This window comes from Carcharodon carcharias, chromosome 3 (genome assembly GCF_017639515.1).
Source record: "Carcharodon carcharias isolate sCarCar2 chromosome 3, sCarCar2.pri, whole genome shotgun sequence".
Taxonomy (NCBI): domain Eukaryota; kingdom Metazoa; phylum Chordata; class Chondrichthyes; order Lamniformes; family Lamnidae; genus Carcharodon; species Carcharodon carcharias.
Genome location: NC_054469.1, coordinates 180380377 through 180394814, shown reverse-complemented (window position 1 = coordinate 180394814; position 14438 = coordinate 180380377).

The following is a 14438-nucleotide window of genomic DNA, read 5'->3' as shown; positions in this document are numbered from 1 at the left end:
TTTCTTGAGATAATATTGGCCTGGATTTTTGCTCCTGAGCAGGGTAATGGGAGTAGGGAAATTTTCTGGCTCATGGCAGCCACCTTGTAAAGAATTCGGGGTAGGGGAGTGGGTGTGGGATGCAGTGGGGTTAGCTGCCCCTGGATGCAGATCAAAGGTAGCCAACCCTGCCCGCTCCTGCACGCCATAGAAAAATTTCTCCCCCGTGGCACGCATACCCTCATGGATCTCCACCAGATCCTTCCACACATCTCGTTGGACATCCAGCATCTGCCACCGAATGGACAACTTCAGAGTCTCACCAACAGCCTTCAACTGAGTATCGTCCTGGTCCTCAGCAGTTCTGACTGCCGGTGCCCTGGGCACTCTCTGCCTCCGCCTGCACCTTAAGCGATTGTGAAGTACCCTCACCAATGTGCACCGAGATATTAGCTTCTGAACTAATGCCCACCAAGGTGCTGGTATCTGCACTGGTGCCTGCTTCAGAGAGCGGGTGTGACACAGGTGCAAATGACGCTCGGTGGTCCTCTGGCGTCAGGGGTGGCCCTTCGGGGTCTGGAGACCGAGTGTGTGCTGGCGAATCTAAAAGGGAGAAGGAGGACATGTCATTAGTTAATGCACTGTCGCTGTGCATACCAGGCACCCTGGTGAGACAACAGAGATCTGTATCACAGTGCCATTGTCTTTCAATGATCAATGGGGACTTCAGGTTTGAGGCTCACTTAAGATGAAAAGACTATGCTAGAATGGTTGCACAAGCTGAATTTCTCACCTCTGTGCACTGCACTCTTACCTTCGTCTGGCGCCCCCGCCTCTCCACACCTGGTTGCATTTGGGATGTGCCAGCTTTCAAGCTCTAGGGCATCTTGCTCATACTTCGAGGAGATTAGAAGGTTAGCCAGTCCACGACCTTTCTATATTGTTGTGGGCCGTGTTCTACTGGAACAACAGAGGAGCATTGATTAGTCTACTCTGTATCTGCAGCTCCATTGCAACATGGCCAACTCCAGCTGAGGAACACCTGGCAGGGCACATCCAAGTCATGGCCCTCGAGCCACAAGGCACTCAGCCCAATCAGCCAGAGCCCACCCCCTTGGCCAGCTCCGGTGTGATTGACAGTTGGCATTCAGAGTCTTGCACCCCTGATGTCGACTGGAAGATGGCCAGACTTTAAACCTATCTGCACACTGACCTATTCCAACATGGTACTCACCCTTCCTGAGTGCAGCAGGTCATTGAAGCGCTTCCAGCACTGCACCCAGGAACACGGCACCAGCTCACAGCTGCTGACCAACGCTGCCACCTCCTCGCATGCCCTCTTGGTGAGGTATGGTGGCCTCCTCCTCCTATCCCTGGGGACAAGGGTGTACCTCCTGGCAGCCACCTCCTCCAGAAGGACGGTGAGGCACTCATCAGACAAGCGGGGGGCTGTGCCCACCTGACCTGCCCTACTGCCTGCCATGTCCAGCTGTGCTTGGGTCCATAGTCATGACTCAGGGAACGTCCTCTGTGGCAGCCTTCCAGGGGCTGCCTGGTCCACTTTTAAACCGGCCGCTGGGTTGCCATTGAACACAGCAGCTGACAGGACCCCCGCTGCCCCTGCTGGGCTCTTCCTGGCCAGTGCAGAGCCACGTTTCATGCTGGATAGACCTTTATTGGCCCGCCAGTGTGAAATTGTCATTGGAGCCCAACAGCGGGCGGTGGTCCAACTTGTTGCCTGCTCTCGAACCCACCCACCGCACCCGCCTGACAAAGGGAAAATCCTGCCCTCAGACACAATAGACAGTTGTTGTTCAATTTTTAAAGGGCTGGTCATTTATATAACATGAAAGCTTAACAGATCTACTTGCCTTATCTGCCTTTAGGAGCATTTATGACTGCTCTAAAAGTTCATAACTCCCAGGCTGTGGGATAAGACCCTTGCTGCAGCAAAATAGGGTCTGTTTGAACGGGTTTCCCAGATTCGGAGCAGAATTTTACATCCCACGGTTGGGATCACGCCTGACCCAATCAGGCGTAAAATCACGCGAGATGACATCAGGCGAGCATCCCAACGCCATCACGTACTTGTGCAATATTTCACTTGCTGGGCGCACACAAAAGTCGAACTTTTGCCCACTGAACAATTAAGATGGCAATTAAGCCCATTAACGGCACAACTGTCTGTGATTTTTCGTGGCCCATCCAGCCTTGCAGGTGACGGACAGGCAAATTGGCCAGGTGGCCATTTCATTTATCATGAAACCTTATCCAAGGGCAGGGCTTTGGGACATCCTGAGTTCATGAAAAGCACTCTATGAATAAAAGATTCATTTTTCTTTCTTCCCCTCTCTCTTTTGCAGAATAGCTCAATGAAGTGGATTGTTAATACTGACCAAGAGCCGAGGTGTTGCTGAACTCCCATTTCGGATTGCATGCAGTTCTCTTAGCACTGACACAGACACAGTAGCTTTGTTGTAATTCAACACCTTATGATGGTCCTGATGGCTGGGGAATATGTGCAAAAAAATTCTTCACTGGATTTCAGTGACAAACGAGGCCACTTGTCAATGATTCAGCTATTTAGCAGACAATGGCTGGCAGGGAAAAGTATTGCAAAGCTGCAAATCTGAAGCAAAGATAGAAAATGCTGTAAATACAAAGCTGGCGCATCAGTACATGTAAAGACAAGAAGTAGTTTTACATTTTGGATGTTGACTTTTCAGAAAAATTAGATATCATGGGGTGGATTTTGACTTTGTGTGATAGGATAAAACCAGTGATGGTGAGACAGCAAAACAAAAACAGAATTACCTGGAAAAACTCAGCAGGTCTGGCAGCATCGGCAGAGAAGAAAAGAGTTGACGTTTCGAGTCCTCATGACCCTTCGACAAAACAGCGGCCTGATTTACACCTCCTTCAATTTTTAACTTCAGAGGAAATATACAACACGTGCATCTACCTGGCAAGGTGGAAAATTGCCCAGGTATGTGTTGTACACCAAAAGCAGGACAAATCTAATTTGTCCTGGCTAATTACTGCCCCATCAGTCTACTCTTGATCATCAGTAATCAGTGATGCAAGGGTTCATCAACAGTGCTATCAAAGACCAATTGCTGAGCAATAACCTACTCACTGACATTCAGTTAGGATTCTGTCAAGATCACTCAGCTCCTGACCTCATTACATGGACAAAAGAGCTGAACTCCAGGGCCCGACATGCTTGAATGTGAAATGCTGCATGATGACGTCGGGCGAGCATCCTGCCATCATCATGCACTCGCACGATATTTCGGTCGGCAGGCACGTGGAGTTGGCGTTGTGCCAGTTGACAATTAAGCGGCCTATTAAGGCCCTTACTGAATTAATTGAATGGAAATTTTCGCTGCCCATCCCACCATTCGGTTGGGCGGAAAGGCCAAATGCATTACATTTTTGGCAAAACCTCATCCTTGGGTGGGATGAGGTTTCGACCAATGATTAAAAAAAAACTTCTTACACTCACATCTAACATGTCCTTGCTCATGTGACTGAGTCACATGAGGGGACATGTTTTTATTAATTAAAAAATCTTTATTTTTATTGATAAAAACCTTCAGCTCCCTAAGGCTTTGACTGCACGCACTCGCGCACATGTGTGAACTGCAGTGCTCGTGCTCCTCCCGCCCCTACCCTGGCAGTGCTGAGCACTGCAGTGCGCATTTCATGCTGGCTAGCTGTTAATTAGCCAGCCAACGTGAAATTGCGGTCGGGGCCCGATCGTGAGCGGCAGTCCATTTCTTGGCTGCTCCCGGGCCTGCCCGCCTGAGGGGAAAATTTTGCCCCAGAGGTGAGGTAAGAGTGACTGCCCTTTACATCAAGGCAGTGTTTGACCAAGGGTGACGTCAAGGAGCCCTAGCAAAACTGGAGTCAATGGGAATCAGGGGGAATCCATACATAGCACAAAGGAAGATGGTTGTGGACGTGTGGAGGTCAAGCAGCTGAGTTTGAGGACATCACTGCAGGAGTTCCTCAGGGTAGTGTCCTAGGCCCCACCATCTTCAGCTGCTTCATCAATGACCTTTGTCCCACCCACAAGAAAGGAAGGAAAACATGTTTATATCAATGTCAGCCTGACTACTCTATAAAATTGTCTACTTTTAAATGGAGAAACACTTTTCCCTGACTACGCATAGCTCATACCAGAGGAATTTCTAACTTTCAGAAACCAGCAGGGACCTCATTATCTTTAAAGAGGTGCTAATGCCCCTATGTCTGCAGAAAATCAAATTCCAAGGAAATGCACCCCCACCTTTACATTTCTAAGGCAGAGCTGGCCAAAGGAGACAGAATGTTGCAAAGGACAAAAGGGATCCCAACTCCTGTACTAAACACCTCAAGATTCCAGACCTGGGAAAATATGTCCTCTGTCTAACACCCAGGAGAAGAAGTGGGAGGTGTGGCACATGGACAACCACCAACCCCTCACCAGCAGCTGCTAGAACCTTAAATAAGTGGAACTGAACCCAGGCAGTATATCTAAGAGGAAAGCAGCAGAAAGAGCTCTGTCGCTCTGTCCAGGTAAATTGTCTGGCCCTCATCTACAATGTGCACTACTGGAAAATTGGAGCTCCTGTACTGGTGCCTACAAGACTCATTCATCTTTACGTGCCTTCTTCCATCGTGGATGTCCTCCCTTCTGGAGAGTCGGATCACCCTGCAACAGTTTCAACCTGTTATCCTCTGAAAGATAACGCTACTGGACTTTTAATTCTGGACTCTGGACTCATATGAAACCATAAGTCTTATTTTTATTGTGGTTTTGCCCTGTTTCCCTTTCTTTCCCTTATCCCTCTTTTATTGTGTGAGTTTTTTTGGTGAAAGAGGAGAATCTGTTGAAAATTTTTGACTACTCCAATATTATCTCATCATTTGACTTATGCTGAGGTACAGTGCCAAAATTATGGTAACCATTTCAATATTGTGAGCCGAGGCAATGAATGACGGCAGGCTATTTGGTTGTGTGGTGGCGGTGGTGGTATCCTACAACCTTGCCAAATCTTTCTTAAATTGTTATCTACATATGTGAGAAAAGTGGTGAATTTCAATCGTGGTCAAATAGCTTTTCAAAACTCATTGGGGAGAATTTTCTCCAGGCATCAGGAGTGGGCATGGAGCTGATCACTGCCTGTGATCGGCTGCACGCCGCCATTTTGTGCGGGTGCCTAGCATGACATGTGCCCAGAAGTGCTCAGCGCTACCTGTGTGGGTGGGGGAGGAGGGAGAGTCGTGGCCTCCGCTCTTTCACGCATGCACGCGAGAAAACGGAGCTGCCTCAGGGAGATCAAGTTCAGTTATAAAGATGGCAAAAAAAATTATTCAGACATGTTCCCTCATGTGACAGTGTCACATGAGCTGGGACATGTTTATGAATTTTCATGAGAAATTTTATTTAATTAATAAACACTTCATGAAATCTCATCCCACCCGTGGATGAAGTTTCATGAAAAACGTGAAGGCCGCCTGGGCTCTTTGCCTGCCCGCCAATCTTTGGGTTGAATGGGCAGCCCTGACGATCACTTTAATTAGTTTATTAATGGCCTTAACAGGCCTTTGACAGTTTGGCAGGCACGCAGCCGACTCCGGTACGCACCAGCCGAACTAAAGATCAGAATGATGTGCGGTGACATTGGGATGCACGCCTGACGTCACTGTGCATTATTTTACGCGTCGGTGTGCGGGGCCCACCCCTGCTCGCTGAACAGAAGGTTCTGCCCATTGTCTGGGCTCATGCATGTTAATGGCCACATGACCCAGGCACCCAAAGCTTGGAGGGGCCTACAATGTACCTCAGAATGAGTTACCATTTTCAGTAACAGAAAATCTGGCTGTTTTTTTTTCCTGTCAATGAAACTGAGCCCAATTGTGGGATCTTTGCTGGTGTCCCAGCTTTGATCAGTTAACTCAGCACAGAACAAGGTCAAATTTGAGGAAGTTCTGTTCTATATGGCACAGCACCTTCCCATGCTGTGCACTTACCTATTGAGTTGTAAGACCATTCCAAAAATTTAATGGGAAGTGAATGCAACTTCAAAGATTAGGAAGAAAAAATATAGCGAAAGGGCATTACACCTAACTGGCATCAAGATGGGTCTTAAACTTGCACTAGTTCTCAGCTGGGATGCTGTTTTGGAAGGTTGCATTTGTCTGATCTAGATCTGACCTTAGAAATGATGTATAAACATGAGGCAGTCACTCACTTAATATCCATTAGCAAACAAAGACCTTTTCTTTTCTGTCGAAGGGTCATGAGGACTCGAAACGTCAACTCTTTTCTTCTCCGCCGATGCTGCCAGACCTGCTGAGTTTTTCCAGGTAATTCTGTTTTTCTTTTCTTTTCCCTTTGCTTGACCTTTGGCATTTCTTACTCACAGCAGCCAAACAATGGCTCTGAATTCCCATTGAAAATAACTAGAATTCCAATCATATCTACGGGTGAAGAGATAAAAGAAGCATGAGGTAACAAAAGGATTGCTGAATTGTTTTACACTGCAAGTGCTCTGCATTATTGAAGCAGCGCAGAGGGGCAGAATCCTTACTATCTGCAATGTTCTTCATTCTGTACATCTCACTCATGTTCAACTTGTTCATTAACTTCCCCCTGTGGTGAGATCCTTTTTAGTATACCACTACTCTGTGCAAATCATTGAGTAGGTCACAGTTAGAATATTGAGTATTGTTGTGGGCACCTTACTTTATGAAGGAGGCTGGAAAGAGCAGGAAACATTCACTGAGACATCACTATGGATGAATTAGCTATGAAGAGAGTCAAGAGAAACTGGATGTTTTTTCAATAGAATAAAGAAAGTTAAGAGGAGATCAGATAGGGCTTCATAATTATAAGAAGCTTAGATAAAATAAAATCTCGGGGGAAAAGGGTATAAATTTAAGGTGGAATGGAGAGAGAGAGAGAGAGATTGGGACGATTTCCTTTTAAACAAGAGAACTTATTGGAATTCCATAGTAGCTTTTAAAAGGCAAGTGAATAAGTGTTTGAAAAGTAAAAAATTAAAAGGGTTGAGAATAGAGAGGAGCCAATGAACTGTCATCATCATCACATCACTTATGAGTGACTCAATAGGTGAAATTTTCACTGTTGTACTTTTGGTCTGAGGATTTAATGCTAACTCCTCCCTTAAATATTAACCGAGAGCTAAAGATCACCTGTCAGAGAACTTCCCCTCATATATTTTGCTACAATTGATTCTGATGTCATTGTACGTCGTTTCATTGGGCCAAATTTTATGTGCCCCCGGTGGCTGTGTTTCCCATGGGGGGCAGGGAGGGCACATAAAATGGGGTGTGTGCCCATCCCACCACCTCGCTGCCTAGCCCTGAGCTCACCCCATAATATGTTCTCATAATATAGATAAGAATATACTTTTATAATATAGATCCGGGGCTCCTAGTGAGTGCCATATTGCTATTACTATAAGCTGAAAGGACTGAAGACAGTTGCACACTGTGGGCAGGAGCTCCTCATGTGAAACAGCAACAATGCCAACAGGAAAGAACTCTTGTAGGAGCCCTCGCACAGCACTGAGGTGAGAGGGAGGTGGGGGAAGCAAGGGTGGTCTGCACTGACCATATATAGTCATAAATCAGGGCTTAGAAAGCTGATTGTGCATATCAAACACAGGAACTTGGCATGCCTACATGCTGGATTACATGATCTGCATAAAATAGGTAGTGAAATAATTTTTTTTTTTCAAATGAAGTTTATTGGGTTTTCAGATGTAAACATTAATTCTTTTAAGAATCAAATGCCCAATTGATTCACTCATATTTGCAGTGCCAGGGGCTTCACAAACTTTGTTATTTGTCCCAAAGAGAAGTCAGACAAGCTGCAAACTCTTTAAACCCTCAATACTTCACAAAGTACTGTCATTTTTCAAACTTGTGTAAATATTTTACAGATTGACCACTGTAATAAAAGCCCAGATTAAACAAAAGTCCCTTTTCCTGACACTGTGCAAACACCACTGCCCAGAGATGGCAGGAATCAATCACGCTTGTCAGCAATTGCTGTAAATTTGACAAATTAAATTTCATTAAATCCCAGGCATTTCATGGCACCTCTGGTTGTATTCATGTAACTCTAAAAAAAATGTTCCTACAATGGTAACTTTTCTGTGATAGACCCCAGCGGCTATGTAAGATTCCTCTTTGAAATCAGGCCTACGAGTTGAGTGCGGGATTGCTAGCTCCACGGAACACATCTCCTTTGAGTCCATGCAGCAGCTAATGAAATGTCTCATTGTTTCTGTTTGCAGGCTGTCTTTCCTTTCTGCTGTGAGGCCCTCATTATCAAACAATACCTCAGCCTATTATTGTGATGCCTGTCACCCGGAGCGAAATTTGGGAAAACCCAAACAATGCTTTCTAAAACTTATTAAAGTTCCATTTACCTTACAGCCACTAAGCTGTGTTTCTTGCAAATTCACAGCCGAGCTGCAGTCAATCTGCCTGTATAAACAGTCAAGCATTAATTACGCTACACTGGTACTACAGGTCCATTATCACACCTCTGCAATCGATCTCTAGCTCATTTTTCAGGCTGCTGCTCACCTCTTAGTGGGAGCCTCCTGTCACTTACTGTGCTCTAGATAACCCTACTGCGTATCAGGTAATTCTGAAAGTCTATGCTTTCAGTAAGATGTCACGCTCCGCTAAGTAGGAGTCTGGGAATTGGGGCCTAAATGATCATGGAAATCTCCCTCTAATTCAATCTGGGACAATACCACACCCAGCCAGCATGAGCTGGACTAAATCAAATGTCACAACAAACACTGGGTTAGAAATTGCATAAATCACACAAAAAGAGGAGCTCCTGGGTCAATTCTACAAATTTGCCCTCCTAGCGTGGAGCATAGTTTACTGGGAGCACATAGAATTCAGAGGCAGAGGTCACTGCACCCCACAGGATCTTCCATGCAATCTTATAGGGCCTGATAACTTCTGAACCCAAATTCACGTTGTGCACTGACAATGTGAGAGTATCATAATCGCCAATGCCAGAATGAAAAACATCCCTGGAGACCAGCATGCAAATCAATGAAGCAATAAATTTACATCTATTTTTAACCCTTTCTGCACATGATGGAGTTTGTGCCAATAAGTGTCTGTTTGGCACCACACTCCTTGGCTTGAAACTAAGGCTTGAATTTTCCGGTCCCACCAGCAGCGGGCATTGTCGCGGGAGGGACGGGAAAATTTGGAGAGCAGTCAAAAGTCAGTTGACTTTTGGCTCCTCTCCAAATTTTTCCATCTTGCCCACAATGACGCCCCCCACTGGCGGTACCAGAAAATCCTGCCCTAACGTTTCTCTGCAGTTGCCAACAGTCTTGCGAGTTTTCATTTATATAGTAAATGGTAAGAAATGTAGTAACCATCTACATCTAGTAAATCCTCTGTTCTTCATTCAAAATTGCCTAATTCATATCAGCTGCTAATGTAATTTTAAATCATACTAAAACATTGCCTTTGTAGTTTCATTTACATTGCTTAATTCAGATTCTTGAATAATTGCATTTTTTCAGGCAAAATATGACTTTGGATCAGCAGGAAACTGAAGCTGAATAAGTGACCAGAGCAGTTAAATGTAAAGGGTAGATTTTCGTCTGGGACCCCTGTCATGTATTTTGGATCTGGTATTGTGCGATGAGAAAGGGCTAAATTAATAACATTGGAATAAAGAGATTTCTAGGGAAGAGTGACCATAATATGGTAGAATTTTATAATGAGTTTGAAAGTGATTTAGTTAAATCCGAAACTGAAGTCCTCAATATAAACAAAACAAACTACATGGGTATGAGGGGTGATTGGCTAAGGCAGACTGGGAAACTATATTAAAAGACATGATGGTAGACAGATAATCGCTAACATTTAAAGAATTATTATATAGCTTGCAACAATTATACATTGCTGTAATGAGGAAATCCTCACAGAAAAAATGAATCAACTATGACTAACAATAGGAGTTAAAGATAGTATTAGATCAAAAGACGAGGCTTATAATGTTACCAAAAATAGGTGGGAAGGCATGTTGTTATGAGGACATAAGGAGTCTGCAAGGGGATTTAGATGAGTTGAGTGAGTGGGCAAAAACTTGGCAGATGGAGTTTAATGTAAGGAAGTGTGAGGTCATGTACTTTGGTAGGAAAAATCAAAAGGCAGACTATTATTTAAATGGACAGAGACTGCAAAAAAGTGCAGCACAGAGGGATCTGGGTGTTCTTGTGCATGAAACACAAAAAGTTAGCATGTAGATGCAGCAAGTAATTAAGAAGGCAAATGGAATTTTGGCCTGTATTGCTAAGGGGTTGGAGTTTAAAAATAGGGGAGTCTTGTTACAACTGTACAGGGTGTTGGTGAGGCCGCACCTGGGGCAGAATTTTATGAGTCGGCAAGCGGGGATGGGGCCCGCTCGCTGACACGTAAAATGATGCGCGGTGATGTTGGGGGGAGCTCCCGACGTCACTGCGCTTGATTTAAATTTTCAGGTAGGAGGGCAGCAAAATCAACTGCCCACCTGCCAACCTGTCAATGGCCAACTGAGGCCACTGACAAAGTCAATTATGTAATTAAAGGACCTGCTCATCCAACCTTGTCACATGAGGGGACATGTTAGGGAAATGTTATTTTTCAATTTTTGTCTTTTTTACGTTTGCAGCCAATCTCCCTGAGGCAGCACTTAGCCTCAGGGAGATGATTGCGCTCTTCTGTGCGCATGCGCGAAAGAGCGCACTCTCGATTTTGGGGTTCCCCCCCTGCCCGCACAGGGAGCACATAGCGCTTCTTTTGGTGGGTGGGCCTTGGCCTTAATTGGCCATATAAAATGGCGCCGCACCTCCGATCGGGGGCACCGATCAGAAGCACGCCTGGAAGCGCCTGCCCATCAACCTCCCCACCCCGACAAGGGGAAAATTCAGCCCCTGGAGTACTGTTTACAGTTTTGGTCCCTGTATTTGAGAAAGGATATACTGGCATTGGAGGCAGTTCAAAAGAGATTCACTAGGCTGATTCCTGGAATGAAGGGGTTGACTTATCAGAAACGGCTAAACAGCTTAGGCCTTTATTCATTGGAGCTTAGAAGAATGAGAGGTGATCTTATTGAAACATATGAGATTCTGAGGGGGCTTGACAGGCTGGATGAGGAAATCTCGAACTAGGGGTCATAGTTACAAAATAAGGGGACACTCATTTAAAACTGAGATGCAAAGGAATTTCTCCTCTCAGAGAGTAGTGAATGTCTGGAATTCTCTACCCCAGTGAGTTGAGGAGGCTAGATCACTAAAGCATTTAAAGAAGAGGTCGATAGATTTTTAAAATATTGGGGAGTTGAGGATTATGAGGAGCTGGCATGAAAGAGGAGTTGAGACCTGGGGCAGATCAGCCATGATCTTATTGAATGGTGGGGCAGGTTTGAGGGGCTACTCCTCAAGTACTCCTGCTCCTATTTCTTATGTTCTTATGTTCTAAAAAGTGTAATAAGTCAAAGGATTGGGAGGATTTGAGAACTCAGCAAAGGAGAACCATGAATTTGATAAGGAAAGAGAAAAGAGAATATGAAAGTAGACTAATAAGACACATAAAAACTGAATGTAAGTACTTGTATAGGTTTGTAAATAGGAAGAGCTTAGGTAAAAATAAATGTGGGCCATTAGTGGCAGAGAGAGGTGAAATTATAATGGGGCATAAGGACATGGCAGAGGCATTAAATAATAATTTGTATCTATCTGTTTTCATGGTAGCAGACGTAAAAAAAATTCTGGAAATAATAAGCAACCAAGGGTCTCGTGAGAATGAAGAATTTAAAGGAATCAGTATTACTAAAGATGACTTGGTGAACTAATGGGATAACTCTTTGGGATTCTCTTTGGCAGAGGGCTGTGGATGCTTGGTCATCAAGTATATTCAGTGCTTGATAGGTTTTTAGATAATAAGGGAATTAAGGGACATGGGGATAGTAAGGGAAGGAGGATTGAGCTAGAAAATCAGCCATGATCTTGTTCAATGGCAGAGCAGGCTTGAAGGGTGAATTGGCCTACTCCAACTCTTATTTCTTATGTCTTTATATTCTAACATGATGGAGGGTGCCCTCATTGTGAAAAGAGGGTTTGATCTCCATGAGGAGTCATTCCTGCCAATACAGTCATGGACAGATGCATCTGCAATAGGTAAATTGTTGAGGATAAGTAGTTTTTTTTTTCTTTTGTACTCTTTCTCTCAGCACATGCTATTGGCCCTGTCTTGTATTCAGGTCCTTCAGAACTTGGCCTGCTCAATCATGTCCCTCACTCACAGCCCTTTCTGTGCACTTGCTACTCTCAGTACTTCTTCCAAGTTGTGTTCAACATGGAGGAGTATTGATCCATCAGCTGAGGGAGGGTGGTATGTGGCAATCGATAGGAGGTTTCATTGTCCATGTTTGACCTGATACCATGAGGCTTCATGGCATCTGGTGTCAATGCTGAAGATTCCCAGGGCCTTTCCCCTTGATCAACCATAGCTCTGCCACCTCTGGTGGGTCAGGACATGCCCAGGGAAGGTGATGGAAGAGTCTGAGAAGTTGGTTGAAATGTATGATCCTGTGCGTATGACCAAACCAGACTGCTGCTTGACTAAAACAAAAACAGAATTACCTGGAAAAACTCAGCAGGTCCGGCAGCATTGGCGGAGAAGAAAAGAGTTGACGTTTCGAGTCCTCATGACCCTTCGACAGAACTTGAGTGAGTCCAGGAAAGGGGTGAAATATAAGCTGGTTTAAGGTGCGTGTGGGGTGGGGGGGTTTGGGTGGGGGGAGAGAGAGAGAAGTTGGTGTGGTCGTCCCTACAACCACACCAACCCCCTCCACTGCGTGCTCAATGTGCGGTGGTTGGCAGGGAAAGCAGTGTTTTTCCCGCTGGGCGCAATAGTGGGTTTTTCTGTGTATTGCCTGTTTCCCACATCATTAATTATGCAACCACAGGAAACATGTGGGATCGCAGGTGGGCGGACTCTGATTTGCCCGGACTCTGATTTGCCTGCCCCACTGCGCCCTCAGCGGTTCTTTCTTCTGGGCATCATATTTTAACTGTATTCGCACACAGCGTTCTCAATGTCTCCAGGCCAGGACAGCCCCAGTGAAGACTTGATGCGAAAGGCAGAAGAGTGCTGCTCCCAAGTTTAGTGGTGCTTCACTGGGCCACCTGCTGGACATGGTTAAGGCCTGCTGAAATGTCCTCTACCCCAGTAATGGCCAGAGGAGGTCAACCAATGCCACCACTCTGGCTTGGGAGGCAGTGTCTTCGGCAGTCAGCCCAAATGTGGCGTAGAAAAGGTCTGCAAACCAGTGCAGCAAGAGGATCAATAGTCTCATCTGTCCTGACAGGGTACGTCAACTCTCAACTCACGCATTCACAAGTCCATCAGGCATTGGCAGGATGATGCTTTACAGGGATCTCTCACACACTGCCAGCTCAAGACACATCACCGATCTGACTCTCTCACACACACCTTCACATTTCCATCTGGGCTCACATCCTGTTTAGATCGAGTCCTCATCCCATACACTGCTCCACTCACCACCCACACAAGGCAGGCATCGTTATCATCTGTCTTGGCATGTGTCCTGCTCACACTCTCTCCATTTGTCTTTATGCAGGACAAGCTTGTACACAATAGGAGGGAGAGGTCCAGACTGAGGGTGGAGCTCCATATGAGGAGCGCTGGCCAAAGGGGACAGGGACGTGCATGTAGCGATGGTGAGATCGGCGGCACACACCCAAGTAAGGACCCTGCACTAGCTCATCCCTCAGGCAATCATACTGTGAGTCCATTGTGCTATCTTCCAGTCGCTTACCACGCTAAAGTGAACTTTACTTTCTTTCATAGGCACCTCTGGAAAGTGCTTGAGGGCATCAGCCAGTCAGGCCCTCGTATACAATCCTGATGACACCTCAGAGGAAGGAGCAGAGGAGAACACCATTGAGCACCCACCTTAGTGCCTCACCCACATCCTCCACCAGCGCAGAGACACACACCTCAGTGGGACCTAGTTCTAGAATAGGCTCAGGGATACAAATGTTGAGCAGAGCACTCAATCTGGTCCACAGTGGGTGGAGGCAGGGACATCTGAGGTGGCTGACACCAGAGGACTGCTAGAGGCCAGGATTCTGCTGAGGCCGAGCCAGATGAAGAACCTCTTGACTGGGTCCTATCTCAGTTGATGGAGCTGCAGCAACAGTCAAGGGAATATCAGGAAGGGTTGTAAGCTGTTCCCACAGATTGCAACATACGTTAGAGGAGTCCATCCACATCCTGAGGTTATAGCCCCGGCATGCCAACCGCTTAGGTAAACACTGATAAGATGGCAGCTGCCATGGGGGCCTTGGTCCAGCACATAGATCTTGCACTGTGCCAGGAGCTGCACTTCATCA